The 25,000-nt window shown below is 39.2% G+C and overlaps 1 protein-coding gene across 1 annotated transcript in view; it reads right to left on the reverse strand.

Moving 5' to 3' along the window:
• LOC138973718 (uncharacterized) overlaps nucleotides 1-17,952 on the reverse strand; it is a 327,086-nt gene extending 309,134 nt beyond the window's left edge. The window contains exon 1 of the mRNA XM_070346446.1: nucleotides 17,553-17,952. The gene's annotated coding sequence lies outside the window, so the exon portion shown is untranslated. The remainder of the gene's footprint in view (nucleotides 1-17,552) is intronic.
• Between the last annotated feature and the right edge of the window lie 7,048 nt (nucleotides 17,953-25,000).

A 25,000-nucleotide genomic window follows, 5' to 3' on the forward strand; every position in this document is an offset into this window, starting at 1 on the left:
GAGTATACGGTCTTGCTGAAAAATTGCATTGCGTTCAGTTTCATTCTGTGAGTTCGACAGCTACTTGACTAAATATTGTATTTTCGCCTTACGCGACTTGTTTTAAAGTTGAGGCAGCACTGTCACACCCTTATTTTTCAACCAAATTGATTGACATTTTGGTCAAGCAATCTTCGACGAAGCTCGGACTATAGGATTGCATTTCAGCTTCAAAGTTTTAAGATTAATTAATAAGTTTGGTCATTACAAATCTGAAAATGCTAATTAAAATAAAAATATTCCTAATCGATTCAAATATGATTTTTTCTTATTCTGTATTGTTTCCTGATTTCAAAAACATATAGATATATAATCATGTTCGGACATATATTCCAAAGTACTTGCTTTCCCAAAGTACTTGCCTTCCCAATGCGTGCAAGTTCAGGTTTGTGTGCACGTGTCTCTGCGTGAGTGATTCTTTGTTTTACACGAGCAATTCAGCCTCTTGCTCGAGATTTGCATGTGTCAAAGGGCGCGATCAAGCGTATCCGGCGGAAGTGCTAAAACTAGCCATGACATCCTGATGACAAGGACTGTGTACGTGGAGGTTACATGCCGAGTCTCACTGATTATTAAAAATGATGGTCGAAGTTAGCGGATCATGAAAAATGCGAGCTTCAGCGATCTTTTTCATGACCGCGAACTGAGACCATTGTTTTTAATAATCACTGAGACTCGGCTTTATTCATCCTTTCTTCAGTTATTCAAAGAAAAGAGGAGTTTGTGTGCGAAAGTTTGATTGAATCATATTCACTCAACCAGTCAACCTGCGCACGCGATCGATTAATGCGCGGTTGTATAGTTCCGTGCAAATCATTCCATTGTGTTAACACTTCTTGTCAGTTTCCCTGTTTTGGACTAAAATCAAGTACACAGATATGTTGTCATTCTGCTGTGGCGGTAAAGGCAGATATTGTGTGTTCTGTTCATGTTTTGGTATCGCTTAGGATAATGTTCTTTCGTCAAATGGGACTAGCAGACGAACCTTTGCACCCGTGTTTGAACGTTAACGACTGTATGAAGTTCAGTTTTCTGGGGAAAATAGTGTATGAAACCGCCTTATGTTCTTTAAATTGATGAGATGTATGCATTTGGTTGCGTGTGATCTGTTTATAAAGTGAAATATTGTTGAAAACTGACCGTCGGATTGCAATCTGTTGTCGAAGAAACTGAGTGAAAAGAAATTTCAAAGGGGAACTACTCTTGTCGCTAGACAAAGCCTTGGGAATTTGCTTGTGTTGAACGCTAGTGCACGGCAGGTCTAGATTAAAGAAAACAACGGAACTCATGGATTTTATATGGAGATGCATGTGTTCAGGCCTGTAGTTGTTAATTTAAATGCGGTATGTTTGTATTGTTTGCTCCAGAGATGTATACTTCGTACATTAGAGCGTTCGGAACTTTTCAGTCGCAAAAGTAGTACCGACACAGAACAGCTTCTCAACCCATTGCGCTATCGAGGATTCAGGCTGTTGCTGGCTCGTTATTTGTTTGGTTGCTGGGTGTTTATCGAAAAATAACTAGCTCTACAAGTTTACAGAGGTAAAGAAGCAGAGGGGGGAATACATTAAACTATGCTAAACCGTTATTAGCCCTTCATGTTCAGTGCATTGGTTCTACTCATTCGCTGCGTGTCGGAACTGGAATTCCGACACCTGTGTTTAGCGTTGGCTGCGTGCCGGTACTTGAGTTCCGACGGATATCACGAATTTTTAACGGTGTAAACGGTCCTGCTGACCAAGGGAAACAACCCCTGCAATGAACTTCTATCTGTCTACAGTGGTACCATTCACTGTAAACAGTTCCTTCCCTTAAATTGTTGGGATTAATAAAAAAATTTGTTGACGGTGTGCGACCCACGTGTTTTGACTTTTCCAAGATGGCGGATCGTTCTGCTGAGACGTAGTAACTTGAAAAGAGTGCTAGAACGTGTTATTCAGTACGGTTCTGATCTTGACCTCAGTGATGATGATAGTGGAGATGATATTTTAGATTCTGGTGACGATTTTGTGCCAATGGACGATCATTTGGGTGATGATTCGGGCAATGCAAGTGTCGATCATGACATTGTGTATGATGAACCCATGACGTAGAAAGTTTTTTTGTTTTGCTTCAAATTGGATATTTTGCCTGGATATGAAGACAACAAAAGGTATGTACTTTCAAATGTTTCATATATTTTCTAAAAGAGTAAGTTCCAAACTTTGCAAAAACATAAGGTATGTAAGGTTATCTTGTGTTGTTGATTTTTAATATTTTTTTCAAAATGGCTCTAAATCGCGCGTTGGCAGGGAACACAGGGGAAATTTAGACGCGCAGCGAATGAGTTAAGTATGTCCCGATTCTGACGTCACGGACTGACCACCACCACTGACCGACGAACTTTGCAAGTGTTGTGGAGATCGCTAGATACCACTGTAATCGAATGGAAGGATAAAGAACATTATGGAATTTATTTTGATTAAGTGCGCAGTCACTCATGACGTAAGCGTAGACGCTCATCGGACAGACGGAACTGTGTAGATCTAACCAGATTAGTGTCGATGTTTCCCGAATATTCTCATATGTCCATTAACTATATAAGTAGGGCTGCGCACACGTATTGTTGTTCTTTACCAGTCTTGCACTTGTTCTTTCTTACACTGTGCTGAGAGATATTGTCACCGTTGTTCCAGCTGTTAATAAATCTACAGAACCTACACAACTCGTTGTGTCTCCTTTGCGACTGAGAGTGGTGATAGGAAAAACACGACAGCAAGGTTTCTCTTAAACAGGCAAACGCGTCGTTTGCACAGTGCGAATCATAAATAATGTATACTTTTAAAATCAACACGTAACGAATAGCAGTGAACAATATGTGACCGCAGACGGCTTCCCTTTTTGTAAAGTACGATATGCTTAATAGATAATTGCAGATTCATAAAAACGCACTCTCGTGGCGTTTTTGCTTCATAATCATATTAAAATCATGATTTGGGGAACATTGAAAACAAATAAAAGCATGACCTATTTTTGTTCATCGCCTGTCTGTTCAAGATTACAATGCTAATAAGAAGGAAGGATAACTGAAACGAGTTTCCAAGAAATAGCAGCTTCAGAAAAATTACGCAGTCTACTTCCCAGAGAAGAACAACCTTCTTTTTAATCTAGTTAATATACATTTTCAGCCATGTATGCACACGGATGCCTTACACGCGTCAATGGACATGTGATCAATCGCATGACAGTCTTCTGCGTTCGTGAGCTGAAACTCCCCCGTTCACTCATGTTTTTGCACGAGCGGAGTTTTACGTTTTTACCCCGCCATTGAGGCAGCCATACGCCGTGTTCGGAGGAAGCATGCTGGGTATTTTCGTGTTTCTATAACCCACCGAACTCTGACATGGATTACAGGATCTTTTTCCGTGCGCACTTGGTCTTGTGCTTGCGTGTACACACGAAGGGGGATAAGGCACTAGCAGGTCTTCACATAAGTTGACCTGGGATATTGGAACATTCTCCACCTTACCCAACCAGGCGCGGGCGGGATTCGAACCCACGACCTTCCGCTTTGGAGGCCGGCGTCTTACCACCAAGCCAATGCGCCCGTCTGCATGACAGTCTAAAATAACCCTATGTATAACATATCCAGTAAAGATATATGCAAAGCACCAGATACATATAACATTATAACAACAGCAAAGGCGCACACTTTTTAAACCAGCAGTTTTGTAAACGATTAGTGTATCAACACTAAAGCAAACTGAGCACAATAAGAAAGTGATTAACTCATGTCAATAGTATGCGGACATACGCTCTCAGACCATCACGGTCCTCATCATTCTCAAGTGTAATGCTCTGTCATTAAAATCAGGCCGACTTCTTGTACACATCTTGCTCAGAAGCTGATGTCAATTAAACCACCATCATTGTGATTTTATTTGTAAAGATAGCAAAGCAAATATGCAAGAGGTATGCAGGAATAATAACTACCGCATCAAAACAAGCTTTACAGCAAATGTGCCACTTGTGCAATATATTCAGAATAATTATCATGAGAAAAACATTTACGGTATTTATTTAAATGTGTTAGTAGAGTTCAACTCATTCACTGAATTGGCATGCAAACAAACCTCTGTTGATATTTGTTCAACCAAGAGGCTTTATTGTTTAGAGGTGACAGACACCTAAACCAAGTCATGCATAGACTTACAACAACAACCTGTTATTCAACAAACAAACAAACAAGAGACGTTTGATGATTAGGTGTGTATGTACAAATAAAACACATTGGCATTTTAGTGGCAATTAAAATATATAATGCTTCAAACAAACCTCGCGCAGAAATGCTTGTCAACCAGCAGAACCATAGCAGCAAGATACCCAGCGTCTGCATTGTCAGGCAGGTGTAGACGGTCAAGATCTACGTGTGTAGTCCAAGTTGTCGAGAGCTCTGAACAGCGACCTGTTTCCAGGATGTCACTATTCTGTTCACTAATTGATGGCTGTCGATGTGTAAGCAAGTGTTTTGAGCTTATGCGTTGGCAATGCGTCCCACGTGACAGTTATGAATTCATGCCTTGTCAAGTAGCAGGAAGATTTTCTTGAGATGATGTCAGTCCATAGAAAGATATCTACTAAACCTTCACGGGCACGCTTTCTGATCTTGCCGTACATGGCCAGGGGTGGTGGACACGTGACACATCAGCTGAAGCATTAGCTTAATGTGGTAACGATGTGTGTGCAGTAAAGGCAGGGAACCATCCCATCCTCCCCCCACACACTGTAGAATGTGTGTGCATGTGTGTGTGTGTGTGTGTGTGTGTGTGTGTGTGTGTGTGTGTGTGTGTGTGTGTGTGTGTGATGGCAAGAATGAGACGCAGTTTGGGTGGATAAAATCAGCTTAAATATCAAGTCAGTGTCACAGAAAGTGTGTTCTATGGGGTGACGTACTTTGAGCAGGAAATATTTGTTTTACTTTGTGGAAGCTGGGAAAACAAATTTAGCCATACGATCATAAAATGTTTGTAATCGAAAATGTATGGGCTGATTTGTTTGCCCTAGTGAACAAAAATGCCTCACATATAAGTAACACAATATATACATGCCTCACATATAGGTAACACGATATATACATGCCTCACATATAAGTAACACGATATATAAATGGCTTAGATGCAGTCATATTTTGTTACTTGCAACAACACGAACGACGATGACGGAGATGTTGATAACACTGGTACTGACTATTAGGGTTTAACGTCCTCTTAGACCAACTGTCTGGTCTATATTGGGACAGGTATTGGTAATACGCTGGAGATATGGTGTGATACTTTGATTCGAACAAGCCCGCTGTGGCTGTCTTCTTCGACACACCAGCATTGGGTTTGTCTCGTCAAAGTATCGAAATACGATCATTATAATCAGAGACGAGAGATGATGCATGCGTGTCTTCGTGTTTTCCAAGCCCTGAGACTTTCGCTGTGAACGTGGGATCTTGTTCGTGCGCATGTGTGCACACGGGGGTGTTCGGACACCGAAGAGAGTCTGCACAAAGTTGACTCCGAGAAATAAATATCTCGCCGAACGTGGGGATCGAACCCACGCTGATAGCGACCAACTGGGGGTAGCCTTCTCTACTAACTTCTGAGAGAAGGTCGGATCACTCTCGATGCCGTGAACCTAATTAGGATCTTTTTCTTGTCTCTTCTCTATTTTTGCCTCCCCAAAGCCCTTTCACTTACCTTTTCTAACCCATAACATTCTCCACCTGTTTTTCCCCAAAATATGGTGAATTCCGAGTTTGTCATGTGTGACCAGGGGATGAGTGGCTGACACCTTAATGCTCAGGGCGTATCTTTGCGCTCGGAATCGAGAGGTTGCGTGTTCGACCCTGGGTCAGGCCGCTATTTTCTCCCCCCTTTCCTAATCTAGGTGGTGGGTTCAAGTGCTAGTCTTTCGGATGAGACGAAAAACCGAGGTCCCTTCGTGTACACTACATTGGGGGTGCACGTTAAAGATCCCACGATTGACAAAAGGATCTTTCCTGGCAAAATTGTATAGGCATAGCTAAAAATGTCCACCAAATACCCGTGTGACTTGGAATAATAGGCCGTGAAAAGTAGGATATGCGCCGAAATGGCTGCGATCTGCTGGCCGATGTGAATGCGTGATGTATTGTGTAAAAAAATCCATCTCACACGGCATAAATAAATCCCTGCGCCTTGAATATGTGCGCGATATAAATTGCATAAAAAATAATATAAAAAAATAAATAAATCCCTGCGCTTAGAACTGTACCCACGGAATACGCGCGATATAAGCCTCATATTGATTGATTGATTGATCTTGTGTAGTTTTGATGGCTTCAAGTAGAAAAGAAGAAAGTGTTTTGGCTAGGTTACACACTGGTCACACTTATATAACACATGTTGACCTTTTAAAAGAGAAGAGGCACCATGGTACCACGCCTGTGATAATAGTGTTACTGTGATACATAGTTTTACTGTGATACATTTCCTGACTTTGTTTTTTGAAATTGGTTTAATTTAAATTTGTGTAATGTTAAACTTGTGGGGTCCTCATTTGGCCTGTATGGCCCGCTGGACCCAAAAAGCAACATATATCATCATCATCATCAATGGTGACTGCGCGTGGGAGTGAGAAATAAAAATAATAAACAATACTTTACTCACGTGTTTGATGAAGACTAAACGAATAACGAAGCGACGTTTGGATAACTGTGGTATTTACGTGCAATCTTTAAATTTTCTTTTTGTTCTGTCGTCTTTCTTCTTCTTTTGTGTGTTGTGCCTGATGAAGGCCAAAGTGGTCGAAACGTCGCTTCATTATTCGTGTTGTCTTCGTCAAACACTTGAGTACATAATGTTTTGGTCTTTTTATGTATAACCTTGTAAGCACCAAGTATTGAGAACACGCCCACCTCCTGATTTGTGTCAACAACTGTGTATAGGGTAATGTACCTTGTAAACAACCATCATGTTTGTAATATCCGCACGTGATACGCAATATCTGAATGCATTGAATGCATTACCAGTCCATAAAGAGAAAAATGTATCGGTCAAATGCTCTGATTTGTGTGTACTTTCAAAAGATGTTCCGAATTCGGGATACCGACTGAACAGTGTGGGTTTTGACATTGAGCGGTAGCCATACTTACCTAGTTATAACCCTCCAAACATGTGCTAAAACAACTTTGTACTTGTTGTGTTGTTAATGTTTGACAGCGGGATTTAATATTTCCTCATAATTTGCTTTTGGAGTCAACTTTTGTGGTGTGCAACACGGGAAAAAGGCCTACCTCATACCATCGCTGATGTATTGCCCTTCCCATGTTTGCTATCTGTGGTCAAATTATAGCCTGCTTGATCCCCCTTCATACCCCGGGAACAATGACTGACAGGATAGTTCTGATGGGAAACATCACTGGTACAGATACATGCACCGTCGGTACTAAGTAAGGATTGCTTGAACAAATCCATGAATGTTTGTTTCAAAAACAACGCGCACGTCCCGGTTTTGGGCAAAGTAAATAATTATGTATCCACATTTATTTTATAAACAAACTTAGTTATTTATTTTGTTAAACCGTCGCGATATAACCTTGAAAACGACGTTAAACACCAAATACAGAAAGAAAGAAAGAAAGAATGTTGTTAAATCTCAGAGCTTAAATGCTACCCCGTAGTCCCGACTAAATCAAAGAACGTTTTGGCAACATTTGAACAAAATGGCCCTTGACAAGTGCCGCCTCAACTTAAAAAAACCCAGATATGACATCATCAAACAGTTCATAAAATGAATATAAAAAAGTCTGGGGATGTTATTTGGAAGCAATAATGTGTGTGTGTTTTGTGCAGCTCTGTCCAGTAGTTATCAGGGATTCGCTTTACACACACATACCCACACACACACACCCACACACACACACACACACACATACACAAGCACACACGCACACACACACACACACACACACATACACACGCACACACACACCCACCCACACACACACACACACACGCACACACCACACACACACACACACACACACACACACACACACACACACACGCACACACACTGAGCTTATACACCAACACCAGTGGCTCTACAATTAAAAATGAGACGTAAAGTAAACAAACCAAACCAGAAAGTTTAGATTTAAGGAACGTTTAATTTTGGAAAAAAGACTGTACAGTTAAGACTCAATAACAAGCCCGATGTGGTGATGCAAAACACACAGTGGTAAACACCAGAACAGTCATAACTCAGAATCTCCGAGCACCGGATATATTTTACAAGTTTTTTGTTTGAGATCAGAGATTTAAACATTTTTAATTTGTTTATGAATATTTTTTTTTCTAATTCTTTTGTTTTGTTTTAGTTTAGATAATTTAAAAAAATATTAATATTTCTGATATGTATAGTTTACCATGTTTTTGTGTGTTTTGTTTTATCGATCATAGATTTCAACTTTTATTTTTCTGAATTCTTTCTTCTTTCTCCCTTTTGTTTTTTAGATAAGAGATTTAAAACAAAATATTTCTGATATATTTTACAAAAAAAATAATGACAACATTAATTGAATATTTTTAGGGAAACCACAAATATTTATTTCATTTGAATATTTTGCAAGGATATTTGGTGCGGATCTGCCAGTATCATTCAGCACGGTATTAAAAAATGGCGGTATGCGGTTTGCAGGCAGGTTTTACCTCGTTTACATTTCCTCAGGCTACACTTTAAATTATCTTGGTAAGTTTTTGCTTCTTAATTTGACCAACCCTGTAACTGAATGCATGTATGTATTGCTTGATAAGCCTGAAATAAACCACATAACTGTACAAACAGCTCTATGTCGATTGAAATTTGAAGGTTCAAAACACTGCTTTCACACTCAGTGTCTCACTCAGTCACTGAGTCAGATGCTGACATATTGATGATTGAATGAGAGTTGTATTCTGTCTGATTCAAGTGTCATGGAGCACACAGCAATATGTTCAGTTCCTAGAGATTTAAATTGCTTCATATTGTGTAAAATTGAGGCATAACTCGTATTGTGTCACAATCTGACAAAGCCAAAAGCGGCAACTGAATGTTGTGCATTTAAATGTTTATATTAAAATCAAAGTTCAACTTCAAACGGAGAAAGTTCCGACTCACTGTAGTGTAGTGTTTGCGTGTGTTTTGCTTGTGTGAATGAGTTCTATTTAGGTTGTTTCAAACACTAACAAACTAGTAACTACGATACAATTCCTTATGCAGCTTTTTAGGGGCAGGTGAGGTGAAATCCATGGACCTGTACATGTATAAGTACATTGTGAAATATATGCCTATGGGCAGTATGGCCACCCATCTCCATGTCGTGTTTGCACCCATCCTGCTAAACCCATTTCATTTTCAGTACTGATGAAACGAGTTGGTAAGTTACCTACTTCGGGTTTCAATACTATAAATACTCGTAGGCGTAGTGAGTACTACTACTACATGAAGTGTTAACATAATTGAATGATTTTCACAGGACTACACAACCGCGCATTAATCAATCGCCTGCGCAGGTAGACTGGTTGAGTGAATAGGATTCGAACAAACTTTAGCACAAAAACACATTTTTTTTAAACAGAAGAAAGGAGCCCACATTTTTCATGATCCGCTAACTTTGACCATTATTTTTAATATTCACTGAGACTCGGCATGTAAACTCCACATCTCTATATGCATTTTGTGTTTCCGCTTACATTTAACACGGAACGAATTATTGATGATATAAGATTTTGTATACTTTCTGTCGATACTTTTATATCATTCTATATATTTTAGTGCCTATTGTCGTTTCAAAATCGTAAATTTGAACTTGTTATCGAACTAAAAAGTTAAATAATACAGTTTAGTTTGTTATGTTTTCGGCTGACTAAAGTGTGAGTCTGGGCACAAAGCCAAATGGACACGTGGAATGTAGCAGAGCTAAGAGAAACTGTTGTAAGGTGAGGATGACTCAACGATCACAAAGTGAAACTGTTCATCACGTGTCCCTGAGGGTGTCATTTATCAAAGATCACATCACGCTAGCGTCCGGTCGATCAAAGAACATGTGGCGTGTTAACGCATTATAGAAACGTTTGATGTAAGTGAATGGAAAGGAAGATATTGAATTAACTGTGAATGATTGTTTGCGAATATTTTTTTAACAAAATAGTTGTAGCATTTCATGAAATTGATTCATCAAACCCACTGCCTTGTAACGATGAAACCGGGAAGGTAAACACGAACGAACCCCTTTAGCTTTGTGGATTTATAATAAAAGATCATAATTATAATCATAAAAGAATAAAGGACACGGCCTTGTGAAGGACACTGTGTATTCTAAAACTGATCTGTTCACTGTCTTGCTCTCTTAAAGTCGACATTTTAAATCTCAGATGAGTCTATAAAATATTCGTCCTTTTTAAGCGTTGCTATCCAGATCCGATTGCCAAGCATAGGAAATGTACCAGGTACCCTACCCTATGCAATACTAGGCGTGTACGAGGTACCTTACGGTTTACCACAAATTCGCCATACAGTTTTTGTTGCAAAATTAGTTACCAATCGGTTTATACTTGTAGTTTTAATGTATCCGACATAATGTTATGAAAAAAACAAACACTGGGGAAGGGGAGATGCAGAGGGGTTAGGGTGGTGCTTTTTAAGTGCTGTTGATTTTGTAAGTTACTGTTGACCGGCAGGAATATTTAAAACCGTGGGTGTCACCACTCCCATCCCCACTTCACAAGATGCGGTTATTTTCTCCATCCTCTCTTAGTGTGACCGCTTCGTAATCATACTGATCCATGTAGGGTTAGTAGGTGTTTTTGTATGGTCTGACATCATCTCAAGATAATATTCCTGCTACTTGACAATGCATACTCTTCTTCTTCTATTCTTATTCGTTCGTGGGCTGAAACTCCCACGTGCACTCGTGTTTTTTGCACGAGTGGGATTTAACGTGTATGACCGTTTTTTACCCCGCCATGTAGGCAGCCATACGCCGTTTTCGGAGGAAGCATGCTCGGTATTTTCGTGTTTCTATAACCCACCGAACTCTGACATGGATTACAGGATCTTTTTCGTGCGCACTTGGTCTTGTGCTTGCGTGTACACACGGGGGTGTTCTGACACCGAGGAAAGTCTGCACACAAAGTTGACTCTGAGAAATAAATCTCTCGCCGAAGGTGGGGACGAACTCACGCTGCCAGCGGCCAACTGGATACAAATCCAGCGCGCTACCGACTGAGCTACATCCCCGCCCACACAATGCATACAATTCAGAAGTATGGCGTGGAAAGCACCCCGCATATACATGCTTGACACACTTACTTACACGTCGTCAGCCATCACATAGTGAACACAACTGAACATGGATCGCTGTTTAGAGCTCTCGACAACTTGGGCTACACACGTATGTCACAGTCTTCATCTGCCTTACAATGCAGACACTGGGTACCTTAATGCTCTTTTCTTGCTGGTTGACAAGCATCGCTGCGCGAGGTGCGTTTGAAACAATGTACATTTTAATTATCCAGCCTGGTGGCGCGGCGGCGACGAAAAGGCTTGGCGGCGAATATTAGTGCTCGGTTTTTTTCTCCATAAAAAGCGGCGCGGCAGGCGGACCTTTTATCTGTCTGGCTTGACTCTTCAGAATAAACATGAAATATAACTGCATGAAACCCATTGTTGTTACTCATATGGGAGGTATTTTTGTTCAATAGGGAACATTACATCTACGTTCAATAAAACACATATTTCATGACGCAAATGGCCACATTTGTTTTCCCGACCTCTGTAAAATAAGTTGATATTTCCTGCTCAAAGTTCGCCAACCCATGGCACACACTTTCTGTCACACCGACTTGAGATTTTGTGATCTTGTTCACCCACACTGCGTATCATTCACACCATCAAAATAGATTATTGTGGCCTTTTTGATTAAAGTTTACTCAGCTGCTATATAATTTTTTCACATTATAATATATCAGGTTAAAATCAAATTTCAGCATGAGAGACACACATACTGAATTTCAGGGTAACCCCCCAAAAATGTAGCCCACTAAAATACTAATTACTTCCACGTGTACTATTCACCGAATTACTTCATATTTGGTGTACACTGGCTTGAGATGTAGGAACACGATTTAACAAAACGGTATGCTTGCAGGTTTAGGTTTTGACATTACAAACAAACTATTTTTAAGGAGGAGTTAAAAAACGACACAGGTGTGAAATGAAGTATAAATAGTGTTTAAAAAGCGATGTCGTTGGTCACATGCTCTTTGAAAAGTCATTAATCAACATATTTGACCAATAAGAGTACGATACACTTTTACACGCCACCCACCTCAGGTCGAGCAAAGACTGTGAGGCTTCACCGTTAACACTTTAAACAGACACGATTGCGATGACAAAAGAACAAGTCGCGTAAGGCGAAATAACAACATTTAGTCAAGCTGTCGAACTCACAGAATGAAACTGAACGCACTGCATTTTTTCACCAAGACCGCATACTCGTAGTTTCGTCAGTCCACCACTCGTGGCAAAGGCAGTGAAATCGACAAGCCAGAATAGTGCGGTAATGGTCGCGCTGAGCAGGATAACACGCTTTTCTGTATCTCTATTCTTTTTAGCGTACTGAGTTTGTTTTTAATCCAAACATATCATATCTATATGTTTTTGGAATCAGGGACCGACAAGAAAATTAATAAGATGAAATTGTTTTTAAATCGATTTCGGACAATTACTTTTAATCATAATTTTTATATTTTAATTTTCAGATCTTGTTTGTACTATAAATATAACATAATATGTATATGTTTTTGGAATCAGAAAATGACGAAGAATAAGATGAAATTGTTTTTGGATTGTTTAAACAAAATTGTTAATGACAAGTTTCCGATTATTAATGACCAAATTCATATATTATTTTTTAAGCCACCAAGCTGAAATGCAATACCAAAGTCCGGCCTTCGTCGAAGATTGCTTTTCCAAAATGTCAATCAATTTTATTGAAAAATTAGGGTGTGACAGTGCCGCCTCAACTTTTAGAAAATGTCGGATATGACGTCATCAAAGACATTTATCGAAAATATTTTAAAAAAACGTCCGGGGTTATTATTCCCAGGAACTCTCATGTCAAATTTTATAAAGATCGGTCTAGTAGTTTAGTCTGAATCGCTCTACACACACACGCATACACACACACACACACACACACACACACACACACACAACCAAACACACACACACACACACACACACACACACACACACACACACACACACACACACACACACACATACACACACACATACACACACACATACACCACGACTCTCGTCTCGATTCCCCCTCTATGTTAAAGCATTTAGTCAAAACTTGACTAAATGTAAAACGGAAGACATTGAATTAGTAAAGTTTGATTGAGACTCTTCATTGCGCACGTTTAGTGTGTTTACTTGACAAGCAAGCAAAAAGCAAATCGACAAATAAAGCGTGTTACTGTGTGTGTGTTGTTCTGTATTTGGTTGGGATGGGGTGGTGGAGGATGGGTTAGAGGTTAGTTTAGGGTAAATGATTTAAGTGTTATATGCATTGTTTGTTCACGCTACAGTTCAAGATATGGAACACAGTGTTTAGATCAAAATAGAACTATTTATCATGTGTGCGTGTCCTTCTTTGCATGGAGTTGAATGATATGTAAGCAACAGTACTGCACACTATTGTTTTCAAAACACATCAAAATAAATCCCAACATACGGCAGCTACCAATGTATTGTCGAAATACGCTCTTGTTCCAGGTAAAATTACACATACTCTTTAATGTTCATGCACTCAAAATCTCATTGGTTTATAGTCAGCCAGTTATTCTCTCACTAATATACAAGAGTACTGGTTAGACTCAAATCCAACAGTTCATGGATCAGGCAATTATTAAGTGATGTGTCCACAAATTAGTGAACATTTTTATTTCGTGTGATTTAATTCATTTTTAAGCGGAATTGTAGAAAACAAATTAACAAAAGCCCAATCAAGAGGTGCACTTATTTCGCGTACACTTGTGCAACAGCCAAAGCAGGACACGTGTAAGTCAAAGCAAAGATGAGTTAGTGATCACAAAGTTATGATACTTCCGTTTAACATGTCCTGCAGGATGCCGCTGATCAAAGTCGAGTTTACTCTAAACACCATTGATGACTTTCATCTGCTAGCGTCCGGGAGATCAAATAACACATACACATACACATACACACACACACACACACACACACACACACACACACACACACACACACACACACACACACACACACACACACACACACACACACACACACACACACACATATATATATATACGCTCACACGTTTTGCTATGTTATTCAGTCCTCTTTTACTTGAAAAAGAAGACACTCCGAGGCTATTCCTGATATTTTTCAAAATGAAGAAAAGCCTGCGATAGAGAAATACAGAATACTACATAGCTTGCTGCGTCGTACCAGATTTACACGAGTTGTTTTTTTAAATATTGAACTGCGAGCGAAAGCGAGCTGTTCACTATTTGAAAAAGCATCGAGTGTAAATCTGGTACGACACAGCAAGCCATGTAGTATTCTGTTTATGCTACATACTGTACTTACGTGTATTTTACTGAAAATGTCCTGCAGTCTAGTCAGCTAAATTGAAAACGCTTGTTTTGGAACCTCGATCTCTTCCAAAGCCTCCTGCAATCTATTACGTCAAAGCAAAGAAACGTCACTCTGAAAGTGTGGCGTGACGTGTTAGTTCTAAAGATTCAACGAGGGTAATTAGCGAGCGCAATTTTTGTTTCTATAATGACGTTTGTCTTGGTGACTTTGGCATCATAAGCAGTGGAAAAACAGGTCCCTGCCAGACTTGCTTGACATGACCTCATTTACATGATAATATACACACGTGTGATTTGGACGATTATTATCTGATGGGTGTCTCTCTCACGTATGTAGGATAACACATGCCATTCTTTGATTTAGGGTACCTTACAAATTGCATGCGTTAAATGTCAAGAAGTTAAAAAAGGGTTACAAACACCGCGGTGCAGCAGATACTCAGACGTGGTTTTTTTTACAACTTTTTTTTTATTTTTTTTTTAAATTTTTTTTTTTCCTGATTTTTTTTTTACAACACATTATACATTACATCACAATTCACATCGCCACATTCATACCTACAACATGCATAAAAAGAATGATCTAGAACAGAAATGGTTGAAAACGACGTTAAACACCAAATAAAGAAAGAAAGATCTAGAACAGAGAGAGAAGTAGAGAGAGAGAGGGAGAAAGTTAAAGAGGCACTGTATAGGACCGTTTGACAACAACAACTACTAGACCTAGCTCTAAACAATATTGATTGCTACAAGATTCAAGTTTACAACAGAATATATACCAAGATACTGTTAACGAATTAGGTAGGAGGAGTAGAGCCTAGTACTGGACAATTTTCATGAAACCAGGTTAGAATATGGTTGCCAGAGGCGGTCAAACTTATCTTCTGCTAATCCCCCCTTGTACTTGTCCAATAAATATCTACTTTTCAAAAATTTCAAGAATATCGGAAGCATCGGTCTTTCAGAGTTCCATTTACATTTGTAAATATAAAATTTGGCCAATAAAATAATGAAATCTAGGGCTTTATCAGTGAACATAATTATTTTCCTGAACTCCAAACAATACCAACGCTTCCGAAAACCGGAAATTAGTAACATGATAACAACTATTATTTAACAGTTCCTGTAGTTCCTGCCAAAACCTGTTAATATGCTGGCAATGCCACATCAAATGATTAATTGTTTCTTCCTCATTGTTACAAAACGAACAATTAGAAGATTCAACAATTTTTCTCAGAAATAAGTAGCGGTTTGTGGGCAAAGCCCTATAAATTAACCTCAGCTGGAACCATTTTAGCTGACAATCAACTGTTGTCTTATGACATAAGTAAAAGATCTTGTTCCAGCTGAGGTTATCAAAAATACCATTCCATTTTACCACACCAGCTGGGGCTGAGTCTGTTATTTAAAGGAGATCAATATTAAACACGATTTGAAGTAACAGGTGTGAAAAGATACGAGCTTTGTTATCCTCCTTACTTTTCCTTACAACGTGATATGAATGTAAATGGCTTCAAACATGGACACCACAATGCAAACATGGACACCACAATGCAAACATGGACACCACAATGCAAACATGGACACCACAATGCAAACATGGACACCACATTGCAAATATGGACACCACAATGCAAACATGGACACCACAATGCAAACATGGACACCACAATGCAAACTGAGAACAGAAAAGGAATTGAATAACCAAATAGGTGGAAGGGACATGACACACCTATACCACACTTCTTCTGAGTGAATGTTCCCTGAAAACACAAGTAACAACAACAACAACAACAACAACAACAACAACAACAACAACACCAACAACAGCAGCAACAACAACAACAGCAACAACAAAACACCCCCACCACCACAACCACCAACGACAACAACAAAACACCACCACCACCACCACAACCACCACCAACAACAACAACTACAAAACACCACCACCACTACCAACAACAACAACACCAACAACAACAACACCAACAACAACACCAACAACAACACCAACAACAACAACAGTAACAACAACAACAAAACACCACCACCACCACCACCACCACCCCCACCACCACCACCAACAATAACAACAAAACACCACCACCGCCACCACCACCACCACCAACAACAACAACAACAACGACAACAACAACACCAACAACACCAACAACAACAACAAAACACCACCACAACCACCCCCACACCCACCACCACCACTACCAACAACAACAACAACAACAACAACAACACCTGCAACAGCAACACTAATGCCATCAACCAACAACCCACTCACCAAAGCAAACGCTGCGGCTCAGGCTGAACTGGTACTTGCATAAGTAAATATGTCTTTGCAAGATTGAGCTTTCTACCTCAGTTGAACAGAAATGATACACCCACTCATATTCAACAGCAACACCAACAACAACAACAGCAGCAGGAGAAGCAGCAGCAGCTGCATCAACAACAACAACAACAACAACAACAACAACAACAACAACAACAACGACTACAACAACAACGACTACAACAACGACAACGACAATGACAACGACAACATAGATATACACTCTCCCAAAAAAACAACTTGACACAAGTAAACATTTATTTGCTTTAAATATGTTAGAGGAAAGCAACAACATTCAGTTTGAAGTTTGTCACTAACGTTGTTGCTAACCACTACATTACTGTGCATCGAACACTTTTCTTTGTTTAATCCTGAACGTTTCAACGGGCATGAAGAATTTGAACGACGAAGACAACAACAGCTACCACTACTAATTCTACTAAGCCTACTACTCAAATGAAGATTAATGAAATCCAACATACCGATATTGCCAGACGAGTAAAACTGAAACTGAAAGAGGCTTTTCACCAGAAACAGAATCAAAATGCGAAGGATCACAATCATTGGCAAAACCCGGTGACTAGACTGAGCGTCACTAAGAGCAGTCAATTACATTTTGTTCCCGCTTATAACTCATTTTCGTAAACGTTTTTCGTTTCGTTATTTGTTCGCATTAATGATTGCTATATATATATATAATTGTATCTATGCACTGTTGTTGGAAATCGTTTCTTCTGTTTTCTTGTTCGTTTAATTCGTGTATATATTCAATCGACACATACATTTATGTCGCCGCCCACAATGTTTAGTCAGATTATGTTCATAAACTCACACACATTCACACACGCGCGTACACAAACACAACTCCTCCCCCCTACACACACACACACACACACACACACACACACACACACATACATACACACACACACACGCACGCACGCACACACATACACACACACACACACACACACACCGACACACACACACACACACACACACACACACACACACACACACACACACACACACACACACATACACTTATATCCATTCTTACATGGAAAGCGTATCATGTAGAAGTAGTAAACTTTATTTTCTTATTTTAAATATCTGCATGCAAAAAAGAAAAAAAGAAAGATTGTACGTCAACAGACATGTTACAATAGAAATTAAAGTGAATATCATTATGTACAGGGACATATTTTTCAACTGGTATCATTGTCGAGGGTACTGCATTACAGCGTATTTTACTTTGTGTAATTGTTCATCTACAAATCTTTGAATCAAATCGAAAGATGGTCCCCTCTTGTATAACAATAAACTGAATAATAGTTTTGGTCGACCTTGTCTATGACAAATATAAAGTAATGATGGATCTTTTTAGCACATACAATTCTACGTACAATTAAAAAATAACCACACAAAAACCCATTGAAAAAGCAATGTCTTCAAATACTGCGCACACATTTCAAATGATGTCTTTATCTACAAATGAATAGTGACATTGACTTTACTGCATAATAAACATCTTTCTAATCAAGTCTGTACCATACCATATCGTTTGATTACAATAGATTGTTAATAGACAAAATATTTCTATTGAAAACTAGAACATATTTTGTTTAGTCCGGGCTCTACTTTTTCTGTGATCAAACTGTGGCTTTGCTGGGTGTTTTGTTGTTGTTAACCAAGCAAACAAACAAACTTATACTTTAAAGTACATTTGGCAGTAATCCGTAAATATGTTTTAAATAAAAGTACATTAACTAATTTTCATATCAGGAACAATATCTCTTTAAGTAAGCTGGTCAAGTGAAACAAATATGTACAGGGGCAGTAACTTAGTTTTGAAATAAGCTGCGTAGGCGAGCTGCATAATATCCTCCCTTTTTCTGATTCTCCCAAACATACCTATATCCACTCGTATGTGTGTATGCACACACTTACATTTCTTACATTATTGAGTATTTACTTTGTAGTGAAGATCTCAATTACAAACACACACTTATGCTGAAAAGAAACCGTACATATATGTAAAGCACCACGTAATATCAGACAAAAACTGACACAAATGCAATTACTTAACCAGTACTTGTTTTTACGCACAAATAGTGTATTTAAACCATAGAAAACATAACACCAGCAGAAAGTAGGCAACTTATCTATACAAAAGTGGGCATGTAATAGACCTTAACACTGTGTTCGCCCAAATAGTTCTTCATTTGCATCCTGTGTATTTCAAAGCATTCCAAGTAGCTGTACAAATCCTGGCTAGAAGCTCAAATGTACAGTAAGCAACTTATTTTTTAGGAGCAGCAAAAAAGGCAATGTGCCAGTAACTCATACAGCGTAATTAACTCTATCAGGTTGACAGTCCACCACACCCTGTATACACCTAGCATGTAGCCAAACCACAGGCTATATATGCTGTTCACCTTTCTGTTCTACCGTTTATCTTCTAACTGCTGTACTACTGTTTAGAACTGACAGACACTGAAGACAAGTCATCCCTGCGCTGATTTAAACAAAAAATAGTTATTTACACAATTAATGTTTATGTACAAGCAAGAAAAACTTGATGAATTATTGTTTTTTGTTTTGTTTTTAAACAGGGTAAATTGGCATATTGTTTGTTGATGTACACACAACAGACATTTGACAATTTGATGTTTATGTACAAAAAATGAGTTTATTGGCTTTGCATCTCACATACACTCTTATTTTACACAAGTAAGGTTTCACGTGTATGACCGTCTTCCCTTAATTTAATGTGTTATAAGGGGATGCTTGTTTTAACAGAAGACTTTTTTGGCAAAGGATTGTTCATATAAAAACAAAAGAAATTTCATGATGTTGCTGTTTATACATAGAAACACGATACATTTTACAATTGTTATTTCATGCATGGACTGGGTGGCCGAGTGGTAACGCACTTGCGCTCGGAAGCGAGAGGTTGCGTGTTCAGGCCTGGGTCAGGCCGCAATTTTCTCCCCCCTTTCCTAACCTAGGTGGTGGGTTCAAGTGCTAGTCTTTCGGATGAGACGAAAAACCGAGGTCCCTTCGTGTACACTACATTGGGGTGTGCACGTTAAAGATCCCACGATTGACAAAAGGGTCTTTCCTGGCAAAATTGTATAGGCATAGATAAAAATGTCCACCAAATACCCGTGTGACTTGGAATAAAGTGTAAAAAATTCCATCTCACACGGCATTAAGTCTCAGGGCCTGGAAACATGAATACACGCATGCAGAAAAAAAAATGGGTAGCGCCGTATACTGTATGGCAGCTCGCTTTCCCCAGGGAGAAAGCAGCCCGAATTTCTGTGAGGTTACCCTCATGGACTATATAAAATCTTATCCTTATCTTATATACGAGAACAATGCAATTAATGATCAGTTGATCATATGAAATGGGAGACAGTTGATGGCCGGTTGATTAATTAGAAATGGCTGCTTGTTTCCAGGCATGACGAACGTAGCATAGCATGGTATACAAACCAATGAATAAATAATAAACCAATGAATATGTGCATGCAATCAGATGATACACTGAAAAATAAGTAAATACACGTTTAAATAACTAAATAAATGACAAAGTGAATATTTAAAATGTATATATATATATAAAAAAAATCAAATAGATGTATACCTCAGTGAATGAGAACATAAATGAATTACCAAATTATTCAGTAAGAAATAAATGAATGCAATATACACAAATACAGCAGCGAGTAAACATCAAATTCATCACTCAATAAAGACTAAAACAAAACCAGTAACACAAACCAAAAGAACACACACATGAATAAAACATGAAAGTCCTTTACAGACAGACATGTGTGAAGGTAAATAACTAGTTTGAAACACTCAGGTTTTCAGAATGTAGAATAAAGATAAACAGATGTAAGTCAAACCACAGAGCTGTTAACAACAAAGCCACCTTAATTGGCCTATACTGACAGTGTGAAATGAAAAGAAAAACATTATATCTGGACAATGAGGTATTCCCAGTGTGATGTGAAAGAAAATCAATCTGGATCAGTGAGGCATTCACAATGTGAAATGGACAACACACACACACAATCCTATTCAATCTGGACCAATGATCAAGATATTCACAGTCTGAAATGAAAAGACAAACTTTTAATATGAACCAATGAGACATAGCCAACGACTGTTGATAATTATCTGTTTCTTTGAAATAAATAATGTTTCATGCCGACTGCTGTGCATGTGCAGAAACATTGGTCTTTTATTAATGTATTATCTATTTTGACACTCGCATTGCATTAATCAATTAGGTAAACAAGTATGTCTGCACAGCAGTCACCACGAAACAGTACATATGTTTTTTGTTCAAAAAAACTGCGTTGTCATAGTAGTCACATTGTTTCGTGCAATGAAAACAATGAAATCATTAGCAAAGTTCCAAACATTCACCAAAAAGCTGTGTGAACAATACAAGTTGCAGTGAAATTCAACTTACACATTGAAAAATACTCCTTTTATAATATGCATACACAGGGAAGACAAACAGACCTAATATTACACACAGTGTAGGTGATTAAGGAAACGATTTGCACAGAAGCCAATGTCACAATCATATACGAATAGAATAAGTCAAACACGTAACAACACGTTGGATCAAACCGTGTATGCCAAAAAAATATGATTGCTTAATTGAAAGCAAAGTTCGAAAGCAGCAACCCAAAGAACATTACAACAAGGACCTATATAATTCATCATGCTCTTAAAATGTCGTGCTTTACAGATTGATGACTGTGGCAACTGACATCTGTTCCGATAATACGTACACTCTCGATCTGTCGTTATCATAATACATTACATTTGTGTTCGGTTGTTATCATATGGACACTCTTATATTTTGTCGTTATGATATATACACTTTCGTTTGGTCTTTATCATATGTACACTCTTGTTCAGTCCTTATCATATGTACACTCTTGTTCAGTCCTTATCATATGTACACTCTTGTTCAGTCCTTATCATATGTACACTCTTGTTCAGTCCTTATCATATGTACACTCTTGTTCAGTCCGTATCATATGTACACTATTGTTCAGTCCGTATCATATTTACACTCTTGTTCAGTCCTTATCATATGTACACTCTTGTTCAGTCCTTATCATATGTACACTCTTGTTCAGTCCTTATCATATGTACAATCTTGTTCAGTCCTTATCATATGAACACTCTTGTTCAGTCCTTATCATATGTACACTCTTGTTCAGTCCTTATCATATGAACACTCTTGTTCAGTCCTTATCATATGTACACTCTTGTTCAGTCCTTATCATATGTACAATCTTGTTCAGTCCTTATCATATGTACACTCTTGTTCAGTCCTTATCATATGTACAATCTTGTTCAGTCCTTATCATATGTACACTCTTGTTCAGTCCTTATCATATGTACAATCTTGTTCAGTCCTTATCATATGTACACTCTTGTTCAGTCCTTATCATATGTACACTCGTTTTCAGTTCTTATCATATTTAATACTGATGTTGTTCTGTTTTTGTGATATGTAATATCGTGTTCAGTCCTGATCAAATTCCATCTCTTGTTCTGTCTTCATCTGGTGAAGCCTTTTTGTCAGTCCTTATCGTATGTTCACTCGTCTTCTGTCTTTATCATATGTAATTTCTAGTTGTAGTTTCACCATATGTACACTTCTGTTCAGTCCTTATTATCTGCACAATCTTGTTCAGTCCTTGTCATATGTACACTCCTGTTCAGTTCTTATCATCCGAACAATTTTGTTCAGTCCTTGTCATATGCACACTATTGTTCAGTGGCCGTCGACGTCTGCACTCATTTCTAATCATGCAAGTAGATTTGTGTCGCCGGATCGTAAGTGGCATCAAATTCAATAAACACAAGAAATACACAAGTATGACCAACGTCGCAAAACAGGATTATACTCGGCAAAAAATTGAATTGCAAAAACAACATTAACAAAGAATATGTACAACTGATACGTCACTGGATCTCGATCTATCAACGCTTAACACTTTACTTTGGGCAAACACAAAACAACACACGGTGAAATAATAAAAACATACATATCTATATATAATGAGACATACAATTGACAAAAAGAAATATATACACTAAAATCAACTAAAATAAAAAAAATAAAAAACTTCCTTGTCACAATTAGATGACTAATTCTCAGTCTTTTAACCGATGTGCCTTTCTGTTATCAGGTAACAAGTGCAGGCTCTACAACACACTCCACGTGGGGACAAAACAACAAAAGCAGGTCCATAGTAAGACTCGCACCTTATAAACTGTCGTGGGATATAAACGATGACGCTCTCTCACCAACAGTGCAACGTACTCATTAAGACATCTTCCGCAAAGCAAGCAGTGACAGTTCAAAGCTGTTGTGTGAACAAAGGTGATCCAGACATGGACAGTGTTAACACTACATATCCTCTTCAGCCGAGGAATCGTCCGGATTGTCAAAGAAAGATGTAAAGTGCAGCTCATCATGGACACAGGGCTCGTCAGTGTTGTCAATGGAAGACGACACGACCACTTCACTGTGTGGAGATCTCCCGCCTGTGGGACAATGGTACTGGTCAGCATCTGACGCTGCAGCAGTGAGATTTTCCGAGGGTGGTGGTAGAGTCAGGAAGGCATTAGAGGCAGGTTTGTCAGCGTAGTCGGAAGCAGGAAGCAGACTTGGTTCATCTCGCTCATCAGGGTGTCCAGAACCGGGAGACAGAGACAACGGAGCTCTTCTCCCTGCCTCAGTGCGAACGTTGTGGACAGGATGCAGGTATGACTCATCATCAGAGGGAAAATCGCAAGGCTTTCTTTGAATCGTTGGTAGACCCGATTCCACTCTGGAGGTGTTTGAAGGTGCATCGGAGCGTAGCTGTGTTTGATCTTCAAACACCAAACCTGCTGGCTCTTCGCAGATAGAAGACAGACGCCACGAACTTCCTAAGACTGGTTGTTCAGGATTAACAAAAACAATTGGCTTGTCCGAATCAATTTTACTGGAAGAGGGCCTGAAGTTGTCAGAGTCTGGAAAGATGTAATAGTCTTCCTGAGAGATGGAGTGAGGTTTAGTCGGATCTGAAGTCTTCGGAGGGTGAAGATAATCGTCGCTTTGAGGTCGTGAGCGGTTAGATTTTGGGAGGAAGGATCCTGAACGTTTAGGGGAAATGTCGTAAATCGGATGAAGATAATTGTCAGCTTTTAAGGGTCGTGGGTAATGAGACAAAGCGTCCGATTTGGGCAGAAGGTAGTCGTCATCATCCTTGGGTAGCAGGCTAGGCAAAACTTTAGAGATGGGCAGAAGGTAGTCGTCATCATCCTTGGGTAGCAGGCTAGGCAAAACTTTAGAGATGGGCAGAAGGTAGTCGTCATCATTCTGGGGTCGCAGGCTTGGCAACACGTCTGAAATTGGGTGGAGGTAGTAGTCGCTATTCTGGGTTTGTGAGCGGCTAGGCAAAACGTCCGATAAAGGATGAAGATAGTCGTCATCATTTTGGGGTAGTGCGAGGTTCCTGGGAATATCATAGACGGCCTGCTGACAGTTCTCTTGGGAGTGTGAGCTGTTGGACACATCGTCGGGAATGAGCTCCAGGTAGTAATCCTCCTCGCCACAGTTCTCATCAGGAGATTTCTCCACATCACCTAAGACAGAACGAAGGTGCAAATTCCGCCGTCGATAGAGCAACGTTGTTCCAAGTAGTGTGTAGAAATCGTCATCGTCATCCTCGAGCGTTTTCTTGGCTTGAGCATAGATTTCCATCGCATGTGAGCGTGTGTCGCCCAAAACACTCATCTCGATCTCCTCTGGTCGGTTAGGGTCACGGTGACGGCGAGCGCCAAGACAGGCAACACTCAGGGGGATGTCAGGGACAGGGTTTCTCAGAGGCGTGCGGTG

Source organism: Littorina saxatilis, linkage group LG8, assembly GCF_037325665.1.
Source record: "Littorina saxatilis isolate snail1 linkage group LG8, US_GU_Lsax_2.0, whole genome shotgun sequence".
NCBI classification, from domain to species: Eukaryota; Metazoa; Mollusca; class Gastropoda; order Littorinimorpha; family Littorinidae; genus Littorina; species Littorina saxatilis.